At 53.1% G+C, this 20,952-nt stretch overlaps 1 pseudogene; it reads left to right on the forward strand.

Annotated features, from left to right (window-relative positions):
• LOC120381757 overlaps positions 1 to 20,952 on the forward strand; it is a 194,041-nt pseudogene that overhangs the window by 159,368 nt on the left and 13,721 nt on the right.

Here is a 20,952-nt window from a genome sequence, read left to right on the forward strand (position 1 = left end):
GTGCCACTTAAAATCAGCTTGCGTGCTGCCTTCAGCACCCGTGCCATAGGTTGCCTACCCTGTTCTAACTAATATTCTTTACTACTGACTTCCCTTTTCTTTCTTATATTTTATTTGGGGAGTGTTTCCTACCAGGGAGCCATTAGTAGGGTCCAGAGCCAGCCCCATCTCCTATATCAAGCTCTGGCTAGTAGGTATGTGATAAACGTGAAGACCCTGCCTCTGTCTGTCAGCTGGGAGACACAAAGGTTCTCTCTTTCTACCCTCTGATGCCGCCTGTTTGTTCTAGGCAAGGTGGGGTGGGACTCTGTTAACATGTGCCTCCCGGAGCTTCCATTTCCTGGTGCTGCTGTTCCGTGAATAGTGGGGTTGTGAGTGGAGCAGCAGGTACTGAGTGTTGGACTCTTGCTCTTTCAGGGGCCAGTGACCTTCGAGGAGGTGGCTGTGTATTTCACCAAGGGGGAATGGGCACTACTGGACCCTGTTCAGAGAGCCCTCTACAGGGATGTCATGCAGGAGAACTATGAGACGGTGACCTCGCTGGGTAAGGAGTCCTGTCCCTGGGTTATTAGAAGCTGTGGGGTCTCTGAAGAACCTGAGTAGTAATAACTGTATACATTTGTTCGTCATACAAGTTTTGACAAGTTTCCTTGCCCCCCCTTTTTTTGCCTTATCTCCCACCCACTAGTATCATTTTTGGATATGTGCCTTTTTGGTGCCGTCAGTCATTTTAAAATTGCATTGAATGTATCCTTATTGAATACATTCATAACTACATTAATAACTGCAGCTTTCATGCCTTTTCCTCATTTTAAGAGGAAAATATGCTGCCTGTAGAATTCTAAATTGAGTAAATAGGTGTGTGACTCATGCCTGGCTTGTGTGATAGTCAGATGAGCTCTTTTAGGAGAGCGTGTAATGTTGCTGTTCAGGATCCCATGGGTGAAGGGATAAGCGAGCCGTGGGAGGGACGGAGACGGGGGTAGTAGATATGCCAGGACATGGGGGGTGTGTGCAGGCTTAGAGCTAAGAAGCAGCAGGGAGGTAGGAGGCTGTGAGATACGAGGAGAAAATACAAGAAGTTCTCAAGGTGCCGGGAGGTGGTGCTGGCTGAGAGTAATGGGAAGAAGCGGAGGGGAATGTGGAGGAAGGGCACCCAGGAAGTGGGGTGGGTGGGTCAGTGGGAGGAGGAGAGGTTTGGGGATCTGGAGCTGTGGGGATCCCAGACCTTTACCCCAAATCCCTACCGAAGCCTTGTTGCTTTAGAGCCTCCCCTCCAGGTTTATTTCTGTTCAGTTTCACTTTATTATACATTTTTCCCCCAAATATTATTATTTTAACACTTGACCGCCCTCTCCCACTCATTACCCCCCTCCTCACCGAACCTCCCCATCTCTGTGCACAGAGACCCGGCCACCGATCCTGAGTCCTTGCTGCATCCTCCTCCCAGAGCAGGGCCCCTACCCAGGCACAAATGGGCACTTCGTTGATGATGTCACAGGCTGGTATAGTCTGTACAATTTTACACCTATAAGATTACATATTCAAGCCCTTCACACCAGTCGGGCTTATCTCTATACGCCGATACAGTCTGTTCCCTTCCCAGCTCTGATGCTGCAGAGCCTTGCCTGTGTCCCTGTTCCCGTTCCCCCTAACCAACATTCATGGGGCCTCATCTGAGCACTGTGTCCAGTTTTGGGCCCAACACTATAAGAAGGATGTGGAAAAATTGGAAAGCATCCAGCGGGGGGCAACAAAAATGGTTAGGGGACTGAAACACATGACTTCTGAGGAGAGGCTGAGGGAACTGGGATTATTTAGTCTGCAGAAGAGAAGAATGAGGGGGGATTTGATAGCTGCTTTCAACTATCTGAAAGGGGGTTCCAAAGAGGATGGATCTAGAGGTACGTCTTCACTACCCGCCGGATCGGCGGGTAGCAATCGATTTCTCGGAGTTCGATATATCGCGTCTCATCTAGACGTGATATATTGAACTCCGAACGCGCTCCTGTCGACTCCGGAACTCCACCACCGCGAACGGCGGTGGCGGAGTCGACGGGGGAGCCGCGACGCCGATCCCGCGCCGTGAGGACGGGTAAGTAATTCGAACTAGATTCGACTTCAGCTACGCTATTCGCGTAGCTGAAGTTGCGCATCTTAGATCGAACTCCCCCCCCAGTGTAGACCAGGCCTAGACTGTTCTCAGTGGTAGCAGATGACAGAATAAAGAGTAATGATTTCAAGTTGCAATGGGAGAGGTTTAGGTTGGATATTAGGAAACACTATTTCACTAGGAGGGTGGTGAAGCCCTGGGATGAGTTCCCACGGAGGTGGTGGAATCTCCTTCCTTAGAGGTTTTTAAGGTCAGGCTTGACAAAGCCTTGGCTGGGATGATATAGTTGGGGATTGTCCTGCTTTGAGCAGGGTGGGACTAGATGACCTCCTGAGGTCCCTTCCAACCCTGATATTCTATTATTCCAATTTCCTTCCCCTCCAGTTTGACCCCATTTATAGAGTAATAGTCTCAGCTATACCTTAACCAATAATTGTGCTGAAATTTAACTAACCAATTCTAACATATTGTGACATAATTCTCTAACCCAGGCGTCGGCCACCTTTCAGAATTGGTGTGCTGAGTCTTCATTTATTCACTCTAATTTAAGATTTCATGTGCCAATAATACATTTTAACGTTTTTAGAAAGTCTCTTTCTATAAGTCTATAATACATAATTGAACTATTGTATGTAAAGTCAGTAAGGTTTTTAAAATGTTTAAGAAGCTTCATTTAAAATTAATTAAAAATGCAGAGCCTTCTGGACCGGTGGCCAGGACCTGGGCAGTGTGAGTGCCACTGAAAATCAGCTTGTGTGCCGCCATAGGTTGCCTACTCCTGCTCTAACCAATTATAAACCACTACCCTAATTAACTTACACCTGGCAACATTAATTATACAGGAGAGAGAAACAATTAGAGAACCAGACCGATTAACAATGTAAAAGTGGTGGCCATAAAGATAAAGCAATACAGAAATGAGGGTTTCACAACCACAACCATAGATAAGTGATTTCTTGCCAGACAGAATGCTATCAAATTAAGGTTTCTTTAACCATCTTAAGATCCAGACAGGACTGTCTTCCTAACAGCCCAATAGCACCTTATTTCAGTGTGACTGGTTTGGGATGTGAGGATGTGACCCTTCGCTTCCCAGCTTATGGCTGCCCCTGCTGCTTAGCCAAAGGCCTTAGCCTAAGAACAAGGCCTCAGGCTGTCCTAGTGAGAGAAGGCCCAGACACAGGCACACTGTGATTTTGATTCTTTGTTTTCATACTCCTGTAACTAGCTAACTGATAAAAATACACCTAAGTGTGTGGGGAAGGCTTTGCAGGCAGGCCTGAATATCGCCATTCTAACAGAGGGTTCTACCCTTCCCCATGCTGTGTCTGTCTTGTCTATTTAGACTGTAAATTCTTCAGAGCACGGGCCATCTACTATTCTGCATTTGTACTGTGCCTAGCACAATGGAGACACACTGTTAGTTGGTCCTTAGGCACTTAGGTAATGCGTATGATTAATAATAATAATAACTCTCCTGCCACTTGGAGCCAAGGAAGCTGGTCTTGGGATGTTACTGCTTAAAAATGATCTGAGCTTAAAACCATGGACTATTCTTTGTGACAAGTATCCCACAAATTCCACCGACCTCCCTTGTTTTCTTTGTCTGGCATAGGGTTTCTAAATTCCAAACCTGATGTGGTCTCACAGCTTGAACGAGGGGAAGAGCCGTGGGTCCTGGACCTCCAGGGTTCTGAGAAAGAAGTGCTTCCAAGAGCTGCCTGCACAGGTGAGGACTTGGTTAAAGCAAGTCAAAAACTGTCCGTGAATACAGGAAACATTCGGGATGCCCTACAAAGACTTTGTGAGCTCTCCAAGTTCAGGATTGTTCCCTGCAGATGTGGAATAATTAGGCAGATGTCACTCATGGCTTCCCACCTATCCTGACTAACAACTGGCAGCAGATCCCTATCTGATCCCAGTTTCCCCTGCATGTTCTGGTGAAATGCAGACCAAAACTGATCCCTTGCTCTCTCCTTTGGGGAAAATCAGCTCCTGATAGGTTTGATCTCTCCTGCACATATTTTGGTTTGTTCATCCCTTTTGAAATTCCTGTCTCTGACATTTCCTTTCTCTCAGGCACAGGGAGTGACCTATGCCTGGATTCTCTCTGTCTCCCATCAGGTGATAGGATGGTGCGTGAGACTGAGGAGCAGAAACCCCAGCAGGAAGATGCTGAGCAAGGAGAACCATATGAGACATTATCAGGAAGACCCAAAAGGAATGTTTCCAGGAGTTGTGCACTCCAAGAAAAAGTAAAAGCCTCTGAGACTCAGCAGAGGCCAGAGGAGAACTTCAGTAGCCACTCAGCCCTTATTACACATGAGAGAATCAACTTGGAAGAGACACACTACATATGCCACGAGTGCAGGGAAAGCTTCAATCAGCGCTCACACCTTATCACACATCAGAGAATCCACACAGGGGAGACGCCCTGCACGTCTGAGTGCGGGAAAAGCTTCACTTGGCGCTCACACCTTATCACACACCAGAGAATCCACATAGGGGAGACGCCCTACACGTGCGCTGAGTGCGGGAAAAGCTTCAGTTGGCGCTCCAGTCTTATCAGACATCAGAGAATCCACACAGGGGAGCTGCCCTACACATGCTCTGAGTGTGGGAAAAGCTTCAGTCTGCGCTTACGCCTTATCACGCATCAGAGAATCCACACAGGGGAGAATCCCTTCACGTGCTCTGAGTGTGGGAAAAGCTTCAATCGGCGCTCACACCTTATCACGCATCAGAGAATCCACACAGGGGAGAAGCCCTACACATGTTCTGAGTGTGGGAAAAGCTTCAATCAGTGCTCAATCCTTATCACACATCAGAGAATCCACACAGGAGAGAAGCCCTACACATGCACTGAGTGCGGGAAAAGCTTCAGTCACCGCTCTTCCCTTATCACACATCAGAGAATCCACACAGGAGAGAAGCCCTACACATGCGCTGAGTGCGGGAAAAGCTTCAGTCAGCGCTCAACCCTTATCACACATCAGAGAATCCACACATGAGAGACGCCCTACACGTGCTCTGAGTGCGGGAAAAGCTTCAGTCGGCGCTCAAACCTTATCACACATCGGAGAATCCACACATGAGAGATCCCCTACACATGCTCTGAGTGCGGGGAAAGTTTCATTGAGCACTCAGACTTTGTCCGACATCGTAGAATCCACAGTGGAGAGAGACCCTACACATGCTCTGCATTTGGGAAAAGCTTCAATCAGATGTCATTCCTATTAGATATCAGAAAATCCAAATGGGAGAGAACTGTAAGAAATGCCTTTATTAGGGCTTCCCAAAGATTTGTTTTTTAAAAAAATCACATTTGCTAATTCCAGTATAGTGATCTTTGCACCATCTTCACTGTGGTCTCTCAGCTCTGCCAGATGAGTTGCCTGCTTCTGCCTTTGCAGCTCACCCTCCTTTGGGGTCAGTCCTGTGATCTTTCTATCAGCTCCTTTCCTTTTGACTTGTAGGAGCGTGTGTCCCTCCAGCCAGGAATTTCATTAGCTCCAGGTGCGGCAGAGAGGGTTGATGCCAACAAGCTACCCTGAGGCAAAAGTTACCTGTGCCTTACATCCACTAGGACTGTACATGGAATTGGGTGCTCAAGTTAGTGATTCTGGTATAAAAGACAATTATAGTTGTAGAGCAGAAGCAGCCCAGGGAGTGAACCTAACAGACAATGATCAAGTGATCTCTCTCCTGCCATCCATCTCCATCCTCTGACAAACAGAGGCTAGGGACACCATTCCTTACCCATCCTGGCTAATAGCCATTAATGGACTTAACCTCCATGAATTTATCCAGTTTTCTTTAAACCCTATTATAGTCCGAGCCTTCACAACCTCCTCAGGCAAGGAGTTCCACAAGTTGACTATGCGCTGTGTGAAGAAAAACTTCCTTTTATTTGTTTTAAACCTGCTGCCTATTAATTCCATTTGGTGGCCCCTAGTTCTTGTATTATGGGAGTAAGTAAATAACTTTTCCTTATCTACTTTCTCAACATCACTCATGATTTTATATACCTCTATCACAGGCCTGCACAACATGCGGCCCGCGGAGCCTCACTGTGCGGCCCGCCGGGAGATTCTAAATCCCCCCGCCGGCGCTCTGCGGGCAGTCCAGAGCCCTTTGAATCCCAGCCACGGCAGGGAATCAAAGGACTCTGGGCTGCCTGCAGGACCCAGGATCCCAGAGCCTTGTAAATCCTAGCCGCCGGGAATCAGAGGGCTCTGCACTGCCGCAGGGGCAGGGAGCCCGGAGCCCTTTAAATCCCAGCCGCGCCAGGAGTCAGAGGGCTCTGGGCTCCCCGCGGCTGCCAGCAGCCCAGAGCCCTTTGAATTCCAGCCCCTGGTCGCTGATTGCCCCCTCCCCACACCCCCTATCTAAGCACCACTGGTCTTTGTCCCCTGATTACCCCCTCCCGAGACCCCTGCCCCTTGGGACCCCAGCCCCTATCTAAGCCTCCCTTCTCCTTGTCCCCAACTGCCCCCTCCTGAGACCCCACCCAACTTCCCCAGGACCCCACCCCCTACCTGTCCCCTGATAAACCTCCTGGATTCCCATGCCTAGCCTATTGCTGCCTGTCCCCTGACTGCCCCTCTGAACCTCTGCCCCATCCAACCCCCCTTGCTCCTTGTCCCTTGACTGCCCCCCGGAACCTCCTACCCCTTCTCCAACCCCCAAACTGCTTACTGTGCCACTCAGACCAGCGTGTCTGGCTCCATGCAGCTCCAGACACTTTGCTGCTATGCTCCCCCATGGAGCCCACAGGCCCCCTCCCCAGCACCTGCTTTCCAGATATGAACACCTCAAAATTCAGGAGTGCTCAAGCTCGGTTTGGGCAGCTGTTACTTCATTTCTCCCAAATCAAATATACTGATCCACTGTAACTTGCTGTAGAAAAAGTAGGATAAAATTGAGCAAGAAATGCTTATTAGGACTGGAATTGCTATTTTCAACAGCCGTTGCCTTTTTGTTCCTTTGAAAGGAAGACAGTGATATTGCATTGGCAAATTCCCCATAGAAAGAAAGAGTGGAACAAAAGAATAATAAAGGCACCTCAACTTTTCCTCATTTATGGAGGACAGTCTTATAATATGCATCCAGATATCTTCCAATCACACAAGCTGAAAATTGTTCCACTTTACTGCAGCTCTGTAACCATATGGGAACCAATCCTGTCTGTGTTTTGTGCACATCCAAAATTCCGGCTGAATGACCCGCCCTGGGAGCGAGTTACCAGTGACCCAGGACTGGGGCAGCGGGGGGGGGACGACTGGTGAGGGGGAGCCCAGGGCTGGGGCAGCAGCAGGGTGGAGGGAGGGCACTGGTGGGGAGAAAAGGGGGAAGCCCAGCGCTGGGGTGGCAGGGTGTGTGTGGGTGGGGGGAGAGCCCAGGACTGGGGCAGCAGGAGGGTATGGGGGGAGCCCAGAGCTGGGAAGGGGGACCGCCACAATTTTTTTTGCTTGGGACAGCAAAAAACCTAGAGCTGGCCCTGCTGGGTTCCCCCAGCCGCCGGAGCCCCGGGCCCTTTAATTTGACCCTGAGGGCTCCCAGCCACCTCTTTAGCTGGGAGCCCCTGGTTGATTTAAAATAAAGTATCACCTCCCCATCCCCAACCTTCCTTTTTGGCCCACAGCTGTTTTGGTGGGGCGCTGGGGAAGGAGGGGTTGTTTCGCAGGGCTGGGCGGCCCTGGGGTGGGGTGTTTCTCGGGCTGGGAGATTTCAGCCCTCGGCTGTTTTCTTTGGAGGAATGTGGCCTCGCCGCTTACGAGTTGTGCAGGCCTGATTTATTGTCTCTCTGTTCTCTCCTTCTTCTCCCCCCAATTCCTCCCCCCAATGTCTCTGCCTTTCTCCTCTTGCTCCCTCTCCCCTGCCCTTTCCAGGAACTCTCAGTCTACAGCATTTAGGACAAGCCAGAGCTCCCATGTTCTGCACATGAGCCTGTGTCAGAGGACGTGTGACCCCGGTCAGAACCAGTAACCAGAACAATATGACCCTTTATGGGCGACTTCTCTGCCTGCTCTGCAATTTACATCTCTCCCCCCGCTTCCTCCCGCAAACAGGGTGGGTACAGCTCTGACTGAGAGGCCTAACAGGAGAAATTTCAGCCCAAAGACAAATTTGTGTGAAATGCTGAGAAGTGAAGAGCCCCCTTCCTCTCCCCCAAATCCCCAGAACTCTAGTGTCACCCCCATGGCATCAGCACAGGGAACCCAGTGAAATGGGGTTACAGAATACAAGGGGGAGGGAGCAGGGGAGAGAGGTGACAGGGACACTCTCGCTCTCCTTCTCTCTTAGACTCTTTCCTTCCAGGAGCTGCAGTCACAGCAGGGAGGGGTTTGTCTCTTTATTAGGGATCCCTCTGTGTCACGGAGGCTGCACAAGTCATAGATTCTGTGACTTCTGCAGTGGCCACTGCAGCTGACTCCGTGGCTGCCCCAGCAGCTGGCCTGGGGACAGCCTGAGCAGTGGTTCCAAGGGTGGCAGGAGCAGCCACAGCTCAGTGGCTCCTGGCACCTGTCCCGAGGTGGCCGGAGCAGGGCTGGCCTCTGGGGCTCCTCACCTGGCAGCATCTGGAGCGGCAGTGGGTCCCCGGGCTTCTCCCCAGTACATGGTGCCACGGGCCCCTGGACTCCCTGCGCCCACAGCTGGTGCCACGGACCCCTGGGCCTCCTCCCATGATTCAATGCGGGTATTTATGGTATAAGTCATGGCCGGGTCATGGGCAATGAGCTTTGGGTTTTGCCCGTGATCTGTCCATGACATTTACTAAAAATACCCGTGATTAAATCTTCACCTTCCTCATTATCGATCAAATAAATCGAAACGCCTCCACCTGCAAGTGGATTTTGCCCAGGACCCTCAGAGTCAGCAGCTGTTACGCCCCCACTGAGCTCTCTGGTCAGGTGTCCTAGCGCTGGAAGCCGCCTGTTTAGATCCTAAAATAGTGTTTTTGCACCGGGGGGGCTGAAATTTTGGACCGACATTGTAGCTCCACCGTTATTTTACTGAATTGCTTCAAAAGAAGCAAGTCAAGAAAGTCTCCTAAGTGCCAGGCTCTCTGCTATGGAAACAGCTGCCCCTGCTCTGCAGGAGTCTGTGCGTTCCACCCAGCAACGCACACACCTGCTCCGCACTGAAGGGGGGTCAGACAGTGACAGGGTTGGTAACACAAATACTTCAGACTATTAACTCCAGGTCCCTTCCTTTCTTTAACCCAGGATGTGCCAGTCACCTGGTAACCATGCTGTTATCTTCACCTTAAAATACCTCTCAGTACATTTTCAGCAGCCCTCCACCCCCTGCCCTCCCTGCAGCCAGCCCCTGTCTCCAGCCAGCCCCGCACGCCCCGGCTCCAGCCAACCCCTGCTGCACCCCCCTGCCCTGCCTCCAGCCAGCCCCGCACCACCTGCCCTGCCTGCAGCCAGCTCTGCAACCCTGCCCTGCCCACAGCCAGCCCCGCACCCCATACCCTGCCTGCAGCCAGCCCCTGTCTGCGGCCAGCCCTGCACCCCCTGCCCTGCCTGCATCCAGCCCCACACCCCCTGCCCTGCCCGCAGCCAGCCCCGTCTGCTGCCAGCCCCGCACCCCCTGCCCTGCCTGCAGTCAGCCCCTGTCTGCCGCCAGCCCCACACCCCCTGCCCTGCCCGCAGCCAGCCCCTGTCTGCCGCCAGCCCCGCACCCCTGCCCTGCACACAGCCAGCCCCACACCCCTGCCCTGCCCGCAGCCAGCCCCTGTCTGCAGCTAGCCCTGCACCCTGCCCTGCCTGCAGCCAGCCCCTGTCTGCAGCCAGCCCCGCACCCCTGCCCTGCCCGCAGCCAGCCCCTGTCTGCAGCCAGCCCCGCACCCCATGCCCTGCCCGCAGCCAGACCCTGTCTGCGGTCAGCCCTGTACCCCCTGCCCTGCCCGCACCAGCCCCGGTCTCCAGCCAGCCACGCATGCCCCGGCTCCAGCCAACCCCTGCTGCACCCCTGCCCTGCCTGCAGCCAGCCCTGCACCCCTGCCCTGCCCGCAGCCAGCCCCTGTCTGCGGCCAGCCCGCACCCCCTGCCCTGCCCGCAGCCAGCCCCTGTCTGCAGCCAGCCCCGGACCCCCAGCCCGCAGCCAGCCCCTGTCTGCAACCAGCCCCGCACCCCCTGCCCTGACCACAGCCAGCCCCTGCCTCCGGCCAGCCCCGCACCCCACGCCCTGCCTGCAGCCCAGCCCCCTCTGCCCGGCCCGCCCCAGCCACATCCTCCCCGCCCTGCCTGCAGCCAGCTCTACACCCCCTGCCCACAGCCAGCCCCTTCCACACCCCCTGCCCTGTCTCCAGCCAACTCCTGCCACACCCCCTGCCACTCACCCCTGCCTGAAGCCAGCCAGTCCCGCACTCCTCTGTCTCCAGCCCTGCCAACCCCTGGTGCACCCCCACTGCATCCCTGCCTGAAGCCAGCCAGCCCCACACACCCCTTTCTCCAGCCAGCCCCGCACCCCTTGCCTGCAGCCAGACCCTACCTCCAGCCAGCTCCTGCCCTGCCTGCAGCCAGCCCCATGGCCACTGGTGCCCTGCAGTTCCCAGGGCAGTAACCCTGCACACCTGCTTCAATGAGGGGGGCAGGGAGCAGCTGGGACCCCACATGTGCACACCCGCGGGTGACCAGACAGCGAGTGTGAAAAATCGGGACAGGGAGTGGGGGGTAATAGGATCCTAGATAAGAAAAAGACCCCAAAATTGGGACATCTGGTCACCCTAGCACACCCCCAGGACTCCTGAGTTCCATTGCTGGGTTTCCTATTGGTTCCACTGCTGGTTGTTTTCCTTTTCCTGGGGGACTCTGGGCAAGTTGCTCCCCCCCCCTCTAGGGCTCTGTCCCCAGCAGGCAAATGGGGATTTCGTACCTTCCCACTATTGGAAAGTGCTGGGAGAATCCCCCAGCCAAAGCTGCTCTGACAGAGCTAAGCAGCATCTGACCATTCAAGGTCGGAGCGCACTGCCCAGGAGGAGGAGTGTCTGGCTCTGGGATTTCACTTCAGCCCAGTCTAGAGAGCGGGGCCCAGCCATGGGGTTGGCTCAAGAAGACCAAGTCTCCAATTTGTTACGTGTGTTTTTAATTCCAGTCCTGAGATCCAAAGTGCTTGGTTTCTGTTGCAAGTTTTATAAGCATGCTCTCCACTCCTTTTTCTATATCAGTTATGAAACTATTGAATAGTACCGACCCCAGACTGATCCCTGCAGGACCCACTAGGTGCACCCTCCGTTGGGCAGCCAAACCTGGAGAAGGGCCCTTGGAGTCTGGGCTTTCAACCAGCTCTGCACCCACATGACACTTATTGCATCTAGACTGCATTTCCTCATTTGCTTGTGAGAATGTCCTGGGACTGTGTCAAAAGCCTTAGTAACCCCGAGATAGATCCCATCTACTGTTTACCCACCTCCACTAGGCCCGGAACCCTGCCAAAGAAGGAAAGAGGCTGGGTTTGGAATGATTTGTTCTTGACAAATCCATGCTCCCTCGTCCTAAGAACCAAATTATCCTGTAGGTGCTGCTGGAAAACTGATTGTTTAAGAATATATTCCAGTATCTCTCTAGCTATGGAAGTGAGGCTAGCTAGTCTGTAAGTCCCAGGGTCTCTTTGTACCCTTTGAAAGATAGGTCCTGTCTTGTTCATGGATGGGAAGATGTTCTTTTTCAGGGATCTCAGACAAGAACTGGGGCACAACACATGGTTTGTTAATGCCACAAAAATGGAGGCAGGAACCTCTTCTCTCCTGCTGGCAAAGAACCCCAGGTACCTAAAAGACAGAGACTCACATCCCTGAATGGGCTTTAAAAAAAAAGCAGTGATTAAAAAGTTTGGCCCCAACCATTTCTTGTTTCCATAGACTAGACATTTTAGCAAACTTTAGAATTCCTTGGTGCAAACACCAAGAAACTCCCCTTTATCCTTCACAGAGGGCTTTAACGCCCCTTCTCTCACTCAGGCTCACGACTGCCCAGAGCTTGAGAATTGTCCCTGTTCCCATTGGACAGATGGGGAGGAGCCTGAGGCACAGAGAAGGGAAGTGACCTACCCAAGGGCCAGCAAGGCAGTGGCAGAGCCAGAAAGAGAAGCCACCAGTCCTTACTCCTGTTCTAACAAACAGCAAACCCCCAGAGGCAGGGATGGAGCCCAGGAATCGAGATGGTGGGGAAATTTCATTGAAACCGTTTGTCAGAAAATCCCATTTAGACTAAACCAGTTTGTTTCTCGAAATCATAACAAGTGGGATGAAAGTTCTTTGCAAAAATATTTTGTTGCAAAACAAAAGCATCTCCTGTTTGTCACAGTGCGTTAAATTGTCTCGTCACACACAAAGAGGAGACACTTCGATCTCAAACATTAGATAAGATGCTTCAGTCTGAGCTAAGTCGTTGCTGCTCTTAACAATTTCAAAATTAAAAAAAACCAAATCAATTAGAATATTTCAGCTATTCTATTATGTCATAATCTGCTCTGAGTAAATGTGATAGGACACCTCATATTATGCACTACTCCTAGTGACACTCTCCAATGGATCCCCATCCTCCACCTACCGTGAGGTAGGTAGGAGCGGATCATTATTATCCCTCGTTGAAAGAGGGAGAAGCTACATGTGAGAAAGAAGTATTGACTTGTCTTAGGTCACACGCCCAGGCAGGGGCAGAGTTGGGAATAGGACCCAAGAGCTCTGATTTTCAAACTAACCATCGGATCTTGAATTTCAGACATTGAATAACCTGAATAAAGTGCTCTCAGATGAGCTCCAGACCAACAACAGTGCACAGGAATTATTCAGCAAGTATTTGAGGAGAACTGCAATGTTAGAGAGAATCATGAACTGCTCAGAGACCATTAATATAGAGAAGCAGCAAAATTCATCAAACATAGAACTGGTTCTGACTTATTTCCTTGGTCTTAAAAGAGACCAACAAGGACCTGAGTCTCCTCCCTGTCAATAACCCCATGCTCAGCCAATCAGGGTAGAGACTGAGGAAGGGAGGCTGAGGGTTCTCACCAGAGAGCCCAAAGGATGGCCCAGCTCACTGGTGGGGATCAAATACAATTCAGAATAAAATTCGGCCTCCTTAAGCTTGTGTTTTCCATGCCTAGAATTCAACTCTCACCAGATGGATCAGACTGAACAGGTTTCAAACCTCCAGGAGGCTCTTACCTTCTAAACAGGGACGGCTGTTTTCTAGTAAAATCACTAAAAGGGAAGGAGAAAACTTGAAAGAGGTTCCTCCTGGCGCTCACGTCCGTGAACCCGAATACTCTCTCAGTCCTCAAAGAGAGACCTGGAGAAGGAGACTTGCTGGAGCAAAGCCACAGGAGTCCATGTGGTTTCCCTGGACCCTTGCCCTTGTCCTGCCTGGCTGATGTCAGCATCTCTCTGTGAGGTCACCACCTCCCCACCACCTTGGACCAATAGTCTGAGGTCCTGCAAAAGGCCTTTGTGATGTCACTGCCACACCCCTCCCTTGCTGTGCCAATGTCCTGCCCCTGGCCAGGCACTTTGCAGGTTTGAGCTACTCCCTGTGGATCACCCCACTCACGGAGCGTTCGTTCTAGGCAGAACTGACACCAACTTGTCTGGCTGGGGTGTTCCCTGGAAGCAGAGCACAAGTTTGAAATACGGGCAGCATAGAGCCAATATTCATAACGTCAACTACAAAAATGATACACATCTAGAGATAGCATCATTATAATCAGCCAATCAGAACCTCTCCATAGACCCCCTTACATGACAACCTTTCGACAATATTGGCTGCAAATATAGAACCGTGGTCGCAGCAGTGATCTATACAGTTACAGATTATGTCAATAACATTACAAGAAGTGACACGGCATCAGTCAGACTGATACTGGAATACTGCCTCCAGTTTTGGTGTCCTCATGTGAAAAAGATGTTGTGAAATTGGAGCTCGGGCAGCAAAAAGCCACCAGATGTTCTGAGGGCTGGAGAAAAATGCCTTCTAGTGAGCTATTGAAAGAGCTCAACCTGCTTAGCTTATCAAAAGAAGATTGAAAGGTGACTTCATTGAAATGCTGAAGTGCCTTAATGGAGAGAAAGGACTGGGTATTAAAGGGCTCTTTAATCTAGCAGAGAAAGGCTTAACAAGACCCAATGGCTGGAAGATGAAAAGAGACAAATTCATATTACAACTAAGGCACAAATATTCAACAGCGAGGATGATTCACCACAGGAACAAGATACCAGGGAAAGTGGTGGATTCACCATCTCCTGATGTCATTTCATGAAGACTAGATGCCTTTCTGGAATGTGTTTGCCCCAAAAGTAGCTCTTGTGTCATACAGGAGGCCTGTGATATGCAGGGGGTCAGATTAGATGCTCTAATGGTCTCATCTGGCCATAAAGTCAACTCATTTCTGAAAAACTGAGTGTAGCATTGGGAGCAACGTCTGCTGTTTCCCTGTCTAGCCGGCTTGCTGCCTAGAACGAACGCTCCTTGGGTGGGGTGATCCCCAGGGACTAGCTCAAACCTGCAAAGTGCCTGGTCAGGGGCAGGACATTAGCCCAGCAAGGGAGGGGTGCGGCAGTGACATCACAAAGGCCTTTTGCAGGACCTCAGCCTATTGGTCCAAGGTGGTGGGAGGTGGTGACCTCACAGAGAGATGCTGACATCAGCCAGGCAGGACAGGGGCGAGGGGCCAGGGAAACCTCAGAGACCCCTGTGGCTTTGCTTCAGCAAGTCTCCTTCTCCAGGTCTCTCTTTGAGGACTGAGAGAGTATTCAGGTTCACGGACGTGAGCGCCAGGAGGAACCTCTTTCGAGTTTTCTCCTTCCCTCTTAGTGATTTTACTAGAAAACAGCCGTCCCTGTTTAGAAGGTAAGAGCCTCCTGGAGGTTTGAAACCAGTTCAGTCTGATCCATCTGGTGAGAGTTGAATTCTAGGCATGAAAACACGAGCTTAAAGAGGCAGAATTTTATTGTGCACCTGGGATCTTGTCCCTTAGAATCACTGGGGCCATTAGGGTTTGTCCTTTTTGTTTCCCCTTTTCCTCCATCCCTCCCTCCCTCCTTTCTCTTCTTCTCTTGCTTATTTTGTCCTTTCTCCTGTTCTACTCCCAACACAGGGAAGAGGGGTGTGTGTGTGTGTGTGTGTGTGTGTGTGTGTGTGTTGCGGGGGAGGGCTAGGCAGCTCCCACTGTGGGAGGTCCACCCAAAAATGTGGGGCTGAAATAGTGCTCAGGCCATCAGGGCCGGATTAACCTTCTGTGGGTCCTGGTACCAAACATATTTGTAGGCCCCTATATAGTCACTGTGGGCTCCGAGTGTGGGCCTGGTGGGGCAGTGCCATTGGTGCCATAGCAAACCCGGTACTGAACCTCAGAGACATTTTTCATTTTGATCACACACTCCTACATGACTATATGCATTGCCCTACACAGCTCCTTCAGCCCCCGGGTTTTCTCATTGAGCTGTACACCCATGTGGGTTTACCAGTATCCACAGTGAGCAGAACTTTCATAGTGATCAAGGAAACTCCCACAGATTTATCTCCTTCCTCATTCAGACCTTCTCTAGCCATGTCTCCAGTACCCCCCATGTCACCAGTCACGGCATGTGGTCCTAGTCTCAGCTCAGTTCTAAAGCCAGCAGATACCTGATCAGTTCTGACAGATCCCCCCCCTCAGCCCCCATCCTGCCATGTGAGCCAGCCACCTGCAAACACCATCTCCCCAAAGTCAGGACTTAGCCCTTGGGAATCTGAAGCCACCAGCCTCTCTCCCTCTGCTCCCATCTACATGCTAGTCTGCTACCTGGTCACCACCACCTCTCCCCACGCTTGTTTCCTTTCCACTTTGGACATGCTCCCACCCAGCTGGAAGCTCCCTCTGCAAGCCTGACCTGCTCCCTCTTTCCCTGCTCCCCCTGACATTCCTGTCCTACTGGTGACCTCTGTTCCTTGAGGTGAACTCCAGTGTCTTTAGCTGCTCTAGCTTAATGGCCCCAGTAGTCACAGAGCCACCTGCAGCTTCTCTGGCTACAGCCATGGGGCCAGTTCCCAGAGGCCAGCCTTAGCCAGCTGCAGCTACTAGCCGCAGGAGGGGTGGCAATGCCAGGGCTGAGCCTGCTTCAACCTTGCAATGGCTGCACTAGGGACTCTAAATCCTCAGCCCTGGCCCTAGGCAGCTGCAGACTCTGGAGTTAGGCATTTCCCTCCTCTAGGCCATGGCTTTAAATACCCGCGATTCCATCACCTGCAGCAGAGGCCACCAATTCCCACGCCCCCCTCAGCCAGCACCTAGTCATGCAGAAAGTGCAGCCTGAGTGATTGTGGAGGCTGGGGTGCCAGGAAGTTCCCGTACCTGGGCAGCAGCCCTGCAACAAGCGCAGAGTTGGGACATTAGCTGTTACTGACAAGGCTTGTCTGTGTTCTTTTTTTTATCTCATTGTGAGGTGTGAGAAGTATGAACTGTTCAATAGGTTCCATTAGTTGGTTAATAAGATGTTTATGAAGTAAATCACTGGCTTTAAAATAAGATCCAATCTGGAGCATATGAACTATTGACCCCTGGACTCCATCTCTGAGAGGGGACTTGTTTACCATCAGGGGACAGGCTCAAACCAGTCCAAACCGGTTTTTCCCGCCAAAACCAGCCCTCAGCGTTCCATCTCCTCAGCACTTTTCCCGCCACAGAAGTGATATAAGGACGTGCTCAGCGCCTGCGCGGGGCCGTCTCCCCCCAGCGACGGCCCGTCCACGGTCGGGTCTTCCCAGCGCTCCCGAGCCGGAGAGCGACGAGCCCCCTCGGTCCCGCCGTGAGACTGAGGCACAGGAGGCCTGTCACCCCCATTCCTGCCGTCCTGCATCCCTGGTGTCCAGCCTCCCACGGAGCCCCGGGAGTGAGAGACCCGGGGGCACTGGGGCTGGGCAGGAAAGTGACTCTGCCCCGGGAACCTGGGAGAAGCCTCAGAGTTGCCTCAGCCCCAGTGGGATTTGGGGGCAGAGACTGGGGCCTGGTGGGGATCCTGTGGTGTGGGGAGATGGGGGTGTCAGGCAGGGAGGGGAGAAGCTGGAGTTGTAGGAGGGGAAGGTCAGTGGGACGCAGGGGGGGGGTTGAACTGTCTCTGGGCAGCCCGGAAATTCCCGGGGGGGGGGGGGAGTGGCGGGCGGGCGAAGGGGGGAGGTGAGTTAATTGGATCCTGTCCCTGTTTGTGCCACTTGCCTCTCGCCCCCGATACAAATTCTCTCTAGTTCTGCCCCTTTTCTCGCTCAGTGTCTCACACGGGGCTATAAAATCTGGGGCGATTCCCATCCTCCAATGATCAGCTCTCCCACCCCTGATTTCCCCCGTTCTCCCCATGAGTCTCAAACGTCAGTTTAAAATCTTCTCTAGTGAGGGGCATTTTCCCACCCGTTTTATCTGCAGCGATTTGTCCTTGTGTAGGTGGGAAATTGTTGCCCTGAGTCATTCCCCAGCCCATGGCTGCCCCTGGAGTGGGGGTGGGGTGGCTCAGTGGTTGGAGCACTGGCCTGCTAAACCCAGGGCTGGGAGCTGACTCCTTGCGGGGGCCATTTGGGGATTTAGTTGGGGATTGGTCCTGCTTTGAGCAGGGGGTTGGACTAGACACCTCCCGAGGTCCCTTCCAGCCCTGATATTCTAGGAGGTGCCGGGTCTCTGCCAGGGCAGGGAAGGGGGCAGGGGGAGCTGGAGCCGGGTCGCTTGGATGGGCTCTGGCTGGGAAGGTGCAATTCCTCCTCCCGGCCGCCGGGGGGCGCGGCGCTGCGGGAGCCACGTGAGCTGCCTCCTGGCCCTGCTGCTGCTCCTGCTCTTTGGAGCTCTGGCCCTGGGGCTCCTGCTGCTGCCTGGTGGGTGCCCGGCTGCCTCCTGCTGCTCCCAGCCCCCCCCCCCCTGTGTGAGTGTCTGCTCCCCCTCCCCCGCCCAGAGCCCCCTGCCAGCACCCCCCCGCCGCAGCCAGCCCCTGTCCCCCTCCCCCAGCCCCTGTCTGCACCCCCTGCCCTGCCCCCCATTGCACCCGCTGCCCTGCCCCCAGCCCCTGTCTGCACCCCTGCCCTTCCACCCCATTGCACCCCTGCCTGCAGCCCCTGTCTGCACCCCTGCCCTGCCACCCCCATTGCACCCCCTGCCCTGCCCCATCCCCTGTCTGCACCCCCTGCCCTGCCACCCCCCATTGCACCCCTGCCCTGCCCCAGCCCCTGTCTGCACCCCTGCCCTGCCCCCCATTGCACCCCTCGCTGCAGCCAGCCCCTGTCACCCTCCCCAGCTCCTGGCTGCACCCCTACCCCTATTGCACCCCTGCCCCAGCCCCTGTCTGCACCCCTGCCCTGCCACCTCATTGCACCCCTGCACCCAGCCAGCCCCTGTCTGTACCCCTGCCCTGCCACCCTCCCTGCCCCCAGCCCCTGTCTGCACCCCTGCCCTGCCACCTCCCCTGCCCCCAGCCCCTGTCTGCACCCCTGCCCTGGTACCCCCATTACACCCCTACCTGCAGCCAGCCCCTGCCACCGTGCCCCAGCCCCTGCCGCACCCCTGCCCTGCCACCCCTGCCCCCAGCCAGCCCCTTTCTGCACCCCTGCCCTGCCACCCCATTGCACCCATCGCCCGCAGCCCCTGCCTACAGCCACCTCCTGCTCCCAGCTGCTCCTTGTGTGAGTGTCTGCACCCCCGCTCCTCCCCGCCCACAGCGGCCCCCTGCCACCCTCCCCCCCCCGCCGCCCCTGCCGCCCCCCGCCCCCCCCCAGCCCCCGTCTGCACCCCCGGGCCAGAGCCAGCCCCTGCCATCCGTCCTGCCACAGCCCCTGCCACCCCCCTTACCTCCTGCCACAGTCCCTGCCCGCAGCCCCTGCCAACCCCCGACCCCAGACACAGCCCCATTCCCCCCCCCAGCCAGTCTGCACCACCAGCCCACACCCACCTCCGGTTGCAGCCACCCCGTGTCACACTCCCTGCCTCCAGCTAGCCCTGCCCCACGCCCCTGTCTGCAGCCAGCCCCATGGCCACAGGTGCCCTGCAGTTCCCAGGGCACTAACCCTGCACACCTGCTTCAATGAGGGGGGCAGGGAGCAGCTGGGACCCACACCTGTGCACACCCGAGGGTGACCAGACAGTGAGTGTGAAAAATCAGGACAGAGGGTGAGGGGTAATAGGATCCTATATAACCCCAAAATTGAGACTGTCCCAATAAAATTGGGACATGTGGTCACCCTAGCACACCCCAGGGAGTGGCGGGGACCCACACATGGGAAATGGAGCTCAGTTCTAGTTCAGGCCCATCTTTGTAAAAAAGAACTGTAGGTCGGGTTAACATACATCTGTATTTTCCCAGAGATGTCAGGCTTTTAGGTTCTTAAATCGCTGTCTGGGTGGTAAATTTTAAAAATTCCTCCCGGGAAAATACGGACGTATGGTAACCCTATTGGTACAAAAAAATCCATACTGTGGCACATCTCTTCAATCAGAACTTTTTATAGGGAACCGGTTGTTAAGATTTTCGCAGCTCATCACTGGAAGGGAGGCGCACGTGTCCCCCGTGGGGACTGCCCAGACCCCCGTTTCCCAATCCCAGTTGTTGCCCCCTAACTACCAACACAGTTGTCCCCAACCATCAGTTGCCAGTCACCCGCCCATCCCCCACTGCTGCCCCCTTCCCTCATCCAGGAACCTTTCAGCTCCCCCTCCCTTGCCCTTTTAATCAGCTCCTCAAAGGGCTCCCTGCTGCCCATGGGAATGGTGGGGGTGGGGCAACCATCACTTTGTGTTTATGTATTGGACAGTTGTATAAAATCCAGTCCAACAGTCCCTCTTTTCCACTAGTTCGTTAACAGCAATATAAAATCCCCTCAGATCTTGGTGTTTTTCTCTCATGTTATCAAATACGCAGTTTGTGACACATTTTCTGTGCAAATCTCAAAGATTCATATAAAATAACCTAAACGTTTGCCCCACTGCTCTCTAGTTGTCTATTTCTAATTGAATATGCCCTGTGATTTCCCCGTCTCTCTAATTATAAAATACCAAGAAAATCTCAGATTTACACCTTTTCTCAGATTCTTGAACCTGGATATAAAATGTTGGCAAATGTTGCCCATTTCCTCTTTATTCATTTATCAGATATTGATGTGAAACACTCAGATTTTACCTCCTATCAACAACTGATATAAAATCCCTCTGATTTTCCACTTTCCTCTCTATAATTTGCAAAATGGATCCAAAATCTCTCAGATTTCCACCCTTTCTCTTTCATTTCTGAACGTTGCTCTCAAAGCTCAGGTTTTGCCTCTTTCTGTGTCATTATCAAATGTCAGTTAAAAATCCTCTCGGGTTTGGGGCTGTTCCCCGTGTTTCTAAATCCCAGCAACTTCTTCCTTCGAGGGAACCTGTTGCCCTGAGTTCTTCTCCATCCTGGATGTTGTAGGGAGTTAAATTGCCCAGAGATCATCTTTCCTGTCTCCTTTGTGAATCATTTGTTCCCTCCTTTACCTCTGTTAAAATGTTTGCCGAAGAAAGAGACCAGCCAGATATTTAATACACATCAAAGCCAGAGGCCTCCCACTGTGGTTATCAGTGGTTCCCAGCTGGTAACGGGAGAGTTGGCTGGACCCTTTTCTTTTGTTCACCTGGAACGGGATGAGGACGTCACTCTGAGTGCAGTCTGGGTCCAGAAGTATCCCAAACCCCATGGCAAATGGCCTCTGTGAGGAGTTGCTTCCCGCAGTGCTAAGATGCAGCCACCACTGGGGTGGATCCATGGTGGCCATTATTTGCTAGTGACAGGCATGGACGTTTCTTACCTATTTTGTCCCTCCAGGCCTTCCATACTCCAGTTCAAGAGACATCCCCCA

Source organism: Mauremys reevesii, linkage group 14 (assembly GCF_016161935.1).
Source record: "Mauremys reevesii isolate NIE-2019 linkage group 14, ASM1616193v1, whole genome shotgun sequence".
Classification (NCBI taxonomy): Eukaryota; Metazoa; Chordata; order Testudines; family Geoemydidae; genus Mauremys; species Mauremys reevesii.